Genomic DNA, 6,592 nt, shown 5'->3' with positions numbered 1-6,592 from the left:
AGCCAAGTGCAACCTTCAGCCAGAATTTGGTCTTTGTTTTGCAGATAAGAACAAAGGTGTAAGGAATATTAGTAGTAGCACTAGGTTGCTGTAATTCAATGTTTTTGAAGTTTATTTAGAACACATCATTAAACTCTGTAATCAGTGTTCAAAAATGCAAGCATATTTTTCTTATTTATAAAAGTCTCACTGGAGCTTATTAACCTTCTGGAAAAAAATATATTTCTTTGAAAACATTGCAAAACCATATTCTCTCTTTGCCATGTATTTTACAGTACTATTGTATAACACTGATAGAGGTGGATCTATATAGCGTCCTGTTCTAAAATTGGTGTAGAAAGTAGAAGTCCTTCTGAAAGTAGAGGTCACTGACTTCAGTGAAACTAAGTTTTGCTCAAGTTCCCTTGCACTAAACCCACTGCATTAAAAAAAAATGCCCTGTGTAAGAAAGGGTGGTCTTTAATCTTAGTTTTCTTTTTATCCGTTTTTTTTTTTTTAAGCCTTGGCACATGGTTACGCCAATGTTGTGAAGCAAGTGTATTGCAGGCTACAGCCTACATCTTCCACCCCATTTTTTCTGGGGGAAGCTAAGGCCATTTGTCACCAGCAGCTAGTGTCTTTTTGAGTAACACAAAGGGAAATTGCTAAATTAATGGGAATTTCTTTTTATTAGAAAATTAAAAAAAGAACAAGTCAGCTGGTAGTTATTAAATTAACACAACCTTAAGATAAAAGCAACCCCCAAGAAGTCAGTTTTACAAATCTTTAGCATTTAGCATTAGCATTAGATTTAGCATTGTTAGATACAAGTGTCCTGCACTTACAACCTTAAAACGGTCAAGATGAAGGAAAGTTTAGAACAATCACTTAGAGCTCCTTCTTCCACCCCTCTCAGTTTTTCACCATGCTAACAAGGCTGTTAGGAGATGCCACAACTTGAAATAGTTGTTAGTTACCTGTGGGTGTACTATTAAGCTTAACAGTCAGAAAAAGTAAAAAGCTGTGCCCTTCTTCCTACATCACCAGCTACACTCAGTACTACAGTAACTAACACCCGTAACATCCTCAAGAGGCAAAGCCCGTGTTGCCCCATGAAAGCAGTGCTCAAACCACCCGGTGGCACCAGGGCATCAGCAATGGTGCCAGACATACAGGACCATGGCGAGGGCAGGCCACTTCCAAAGCCTCAGGGCCATACAAGCAAAGGCGACTGCAAAACTACCACAGAGAAGCATTCATTAGCAAAAAATTACCCAAGTGTATCTCAGTAATAGCTTATTTTTTTGTTTAAATGGTCTTCCATCATCCAAGTGACACAACTTTGGCCTTACACACAGAAGGGCTTAATGTTTATAAGCTTTGTCCTTTTCTTGAAAAGAGGCTTTTCTGTCTCAAACTGTAAACAACAGCCGTAGAAATAATAATAATATAAAAACAAACGCACAGTTAAATCAGGTGGAATTTTTAGGACTCTAAAATACAAATAGGTGTACAGAATTAGGAAGAAAGTTACACATACTGCTCAGAGGTGGGTGGAATTTCAAGAAGTGTGAGGACACCTAAACATCTTCAAAAAGAAGGTGGCAAAAATAAGATAGTTCGGTCTCAGTTCCAGTCTTACATTTGGAGAATGCAGTGATGCTGAGATAGCAGGTAAAGTTTTAGACTTGAAAGAGGTTGAAAATACAGGGTAATACCCATTGGGAACAGTACTGGTTTGTAGATCAAACAGTAGCGATCATACTCTGCACTTACAAGCTTGTGGTGCTTCAGAAAGAAGGTGTAGTATTGCCATTTTTATGTAGGGGGGAGGTCATTCACGCACAGGAGCTTATCACTGTCAACAAATAGTCGACAATCAGAAATTGAAATCAATCAGTATGAGAATCAAGTATTTACAAAGGCAAACTGCAGCTCACCGAGGCTGGTCTGTGTGTTACAACCCAGTTTAGGTAGGAAGTCAAGTTCCCTTAAAAAGCCATGGCAGAGCGTGTCTGCCACGAACACCTTTTCTCTCTCTCTCTCCTGCTCTCATCCCACCATACAAAGAGGTTAATATTTGTAAGCACCTTTGGCCAAAGTTATAATATTCGGTGTGGATATTGGCAGAGTAGTTGCTGTCAAGAGCCAGTGAAAAATCCGTGAGACTCAATGGAAATACCTTGATGGAAAATTTAGGTAAAACATAGCCATACCACCAGGGCAGCTGGCCAAGAAACAAGTACCCGTTTCTTTAACTACATGAATTACCACTTCAGGTCTTGAACATTTTTTCTGCGCTACCACAGGCTACAGCTGCTATTGACTTACAGTTTTCCTGCAGAGGGAAGTATTCACTAATGTATAAAACAAATACTGAGTCAAATGATCTTTGTCAAAGTTGGAAATGTCGCAATGCGTGAGTGAAGAGCGCAGAACTAGAATGTCAGGAACGGTATTCACTGAATTAGTTTTTACAGAGAAGTCAAAACATTTCAAGGGATAAAATTGTCAGCTTTCTGAGCAAATGAAAACTTATTAAATCAATGGGAAATTAAAATAGGTGTCTTAAGTCTCACCCCTTTAGGATTTAGGAGCCTAACTCTGTGCTTTGATACTGACATTATTAACCTAATTAAAAAGAAAAATAAGATCTTTAAAAAGAAGAGCCCTGGAGGTTCCTGTGTTTCCCTGGATATATGCTTCCGTCTCAGCTCTGTATTCCTTTCTGAAAAAAAAATGATATTTCTGCCTCTTGTTTTTAAGGAGAGGATGTAACTCCTGACTCCTGGCCTGTCCTGAGGTGCGCGAGCATTCCTGAGGCAGCACGTGGGACTTTGCTACCTGTGCTGAGTGTTTCAGGTGGTCCCTGTACCAACAGGGCCCTTCTGTCCGAAATCTTCATGTCTCCCTTGCTCTGTTCCACAGATTCAACAGCAAGGGTGAAGAAAAATGTAAGAATGTTTCTTCCCTTTCCCCAGGGCCTCTTCCTAGCCAGAACTTACTATTTGCAATGCACTCCTAGAGAAGACAGATTAGCAGGTTGGATTCAACCGATGAGGGAAGAGTACTTTCATCCCTCCCTTTCTTTTTGAATAAAAGAGCAATGAGGATCATTTTGTTGTTTGTAGGTACATACTTTAACACATGAACCTGCATCATAGGTAAATTGGGCTCTAAAAGAATAGGTGGAGTAACATCTATCAGGAAAGTCTGTTCATGCTTTCAGAAATGAACAGGTTCTGACAGAAGAACTAAATGGCAAAGAAGGGCTTGGGTGCATACAAAACAATCATCTCACGACGTCCACAGGATGACAAAGATTTTGAGGAGCACACAATTTTTTTTTGGACTAGGTAACTTGAAAAAAAAAAAAGTAAAAAAGCCACCTTCATTGTCTAAAGGAATGTTCATAAGAGAAAGCTACCTGGACTCCTTTGAACACTAAAGGCGTATATTTTGATGAAATTTTCATTACGTGTTTTTCCTTTAAAAAAGCATTCAGTTTTCAGCTACCATGAAATCATATTTATTTTATTCATTCATCCTCTCCAAGGAGTTAGGCTATGGAAGTGCTAGATGAAGACCAGAGGAAACTCCTATCACCCCGTTCAGCCAGCAACACAAACATACACACTGCTGAATTTCATTACATGCCCTGGAGCGAGCCCAATAACATACCTAATGAAAGCACATCTTCCAGAAAGGCATCAGAGCCCACAAGTTGCCAAATCTTGCAACACAAATTGGATCAGGGCTTCTTAACTTTGAACAGAGACAGTACTTTATTTGCAAAAAACTCAATTTCTCCCACACATGGGCGGCATTTGCCTAGTTCCTGAGAGCTCCCCTTGGCTCAGGAAACTTTCAAAGCTACCTACCACTTTTACATGCTGGTAACAGCTTGCCTCCATGATACATCAGCTACATTTTCCTGCTTCTCTTTCACAGCTTCGTGTGAAGTTTGTCTAATATTTCAGTAGCTACTTAATGCTGCTTTGAATAAAACTGTGGGAGTATTCCATGAGCACGTGGAGAATCAGCTGTATTTAGCTCTGGGTTGAACCTGCACCACAGAAATGAGTTTAGTGAAAGTTAAAGCTTTTCCAAAGCTAACTATAATACATCAATGCTGTGGGCTTTTGGGAGCTCAGCTTCCTGTCCGTGTACCCCCCCACACCCCGTATTCAAACCCCACTAAAAGAAAGCAGCCACAGCTGCTTCTTGGGCTAGGGAAAGGTTGGCACAGGAATCCCGTTTGAGTAGTGGCTCCCAGAATTTTTGCACTCATGCTCCAGAATTACATGCCAGAAAAGCCATTTTTTTCCATTTCATACTGGATTTGTGCTTGTTAAACCCATTTCAATTGCATGATATTCCAGTATTTCAGAACGGAAAGAAGGTGTACTTCTGTATAATTAAGATTTGACTTCTTGGCTATTCTTCCTTAAATTTACGTTAATCCACTGGGGTACAGAGAATTATTTCTCATTTTTCTTCCCCTATAGAGCATTTTGCATATTTTGAGGGTTCTTATGTTGATACTAAGCTTTCCACATCCCTTCTTCCCTCCTCTCTGTATACTAGTTCTGCAGCTTTCAGCTTCAGGAATAATTAAATACATGGTGGGCTCCCAAGATGTTAGAAAACTATGGATAATGATGCAAAGGACAAACTGTTCGGACACTTCCCCAGGTTTTTAACAGCCTCATTATTACAAGCTAGCCAGAAATAATTTTAAAGCCTCATCTCCTTTGGCTAGGAAAACAACAACAGAAAATATATTTTGTGTGCTTACATTCAAATAATTGTGCACTGTTTACTAAACAGGAGCGGCGTCTAACCAAGTAAGAATATACCAGCAACCTGAAGAGGAGGATCAGCATAACTAAAGGAAGCTTCACTTGAGTATTTTGTTTAAAAGTTTATGAAAGAGTTTGATTTTTTTTTTATGCAACATTAAGAAATTTTACTTTAATGGAATTTTACTCATATTCTTGGCAGTTTAATAGTTCATTTAAAAAAAGCAATTTAATTACTATTGCATGGGAGGGAGTTGCAGAGAAGATGAGAAAAGTAGGGATAAAAATCTAAGTACCAGTGAACAATTTTTAATTGCATTTACACGGATAGCTGCTTCTTAGCTTCTTTTAAATTTGTTGGATTTTTATGATTCATAATTCTAGGGTAAGCAGATGTTTGATTATAAATGAGAATATCCTACCCAAACAATCTTAGTGTAGATAAGACACAGATGTATTACAACCCTGGAAAGCAAGCTATGATTAACTTTTTCAGTATATTTTACCTTAAGTATTTCAGAAATAATTGAACATATTTCAGTAATTACATGCAGTAGCTGTTTAATGAACAGCGTGATGTAACTAGTACTAGCAGTTACTCAGTTTTTGTAACTGCTGAAGGAAACGAGCTATCTTCTTTTTGAAAAAGTTGTTCTGATTAAAAAATAAAATAAATCACATGCCTGAGCACTCCTTTCTGCCTCCCCCCGGATAGATAAGAGCACCTCACAAGTCAAAGGAAGTAAATCAGCAGAAGCCAATGAGCCTGAATGTGGAATGAAATCCCTGGGGTAAACGAAGTAACCTGGTAGCAAACACGTAAGACCACAGTGGTGGTTTGGCCAGCTCTGTGTATGGGAGAGCTGTAAAACATTGCTGCATCACGTCATCTTCACTTTCCTCCTTCTCAAGGAACTCAACACGACGATGCTTCAGAAGTTGCTTCATGGTCTTTTATTCCTCTAATGGGAATCCTTCCATTTAGTTTAAATGTTTTCCAATTCAGGCCCTTCAGTTTGTACTGGAGAAAGAGCCCAAGGAATTGAGATTTCTTAATGCTTTAGGCATCCCAAATCAAATGGTTGTGCTTGAGAGCGGGCCTGCAACACAGCCTCCCTTAACAGTACCAGGAAGTCCTATTCCTAAGCTCCTGCCTCCAGACCAGCGAGGCAGAGAGGTCTCCTCGTATAAAAGAGGGCCAACAAGGTGGCCACCAATTGCCAGAAGTGTCAGACCACAAAGTGCAGTTTTAATGTTCAGTCCATATCAAGAGAAGAATGAGATGGGCTGAGGGGAACTCCACTGCAGAGGAGGGATCTCGGGAAGCTGGTACGATACTCAAACTCCACTGACATGCGCCTACTTGTGTAAAAGAGGGTGTTACACACAGGTTACTAGTGACTCACACCAAAATAAATAAAAAAATAAAAGTCCTGAGAAAGAAAACATTTGCTGTTTTCGGCCTGATTTCCAAGTCAGCTCAAACAAGCTGTACCTCAAGCTGCATTACCTTTCTTGTCAGCTCTCTTTAGATTCTTCTGGGTTTCATTTCCATTGTATCATTTTGTAGACCTTAACGTGGCGTTTTTCCTGCCTTTTGAGGACATTTTTCTACGTCATTGACTTTTCTCCCACAATAGACTCCAGGCTACTACTGTATTTAAGTAAAAATTATTTGCTGCTTCTTTCTTGTCAGCTCACACTTTTTTCTTTAAAAAGAAATCCAAAACCCAGCACACCCCTTGTGTATCTATTCTGATTCTTTTACTTAAAAGCTTGCTGACTGCTTGCAGTTGCACTGTTCACTATCA

This window comes from Cygnus olor, chromosome 4 (assembly GCF_009769625.2).
Source record: "Cygnus olor isolate bCygOlo1 chromosome 4, bCygOlo1.pri.v2, whole genome shotgun sequence".
Lineage (NCBI taxonomy): Eukaryota > Metazoa > Chordata > Aves > Anseriformes > Anatidae > Cygnus > Cygnus olor.
Note: the sequence above shows the minus strand (reverse complement) of the source record.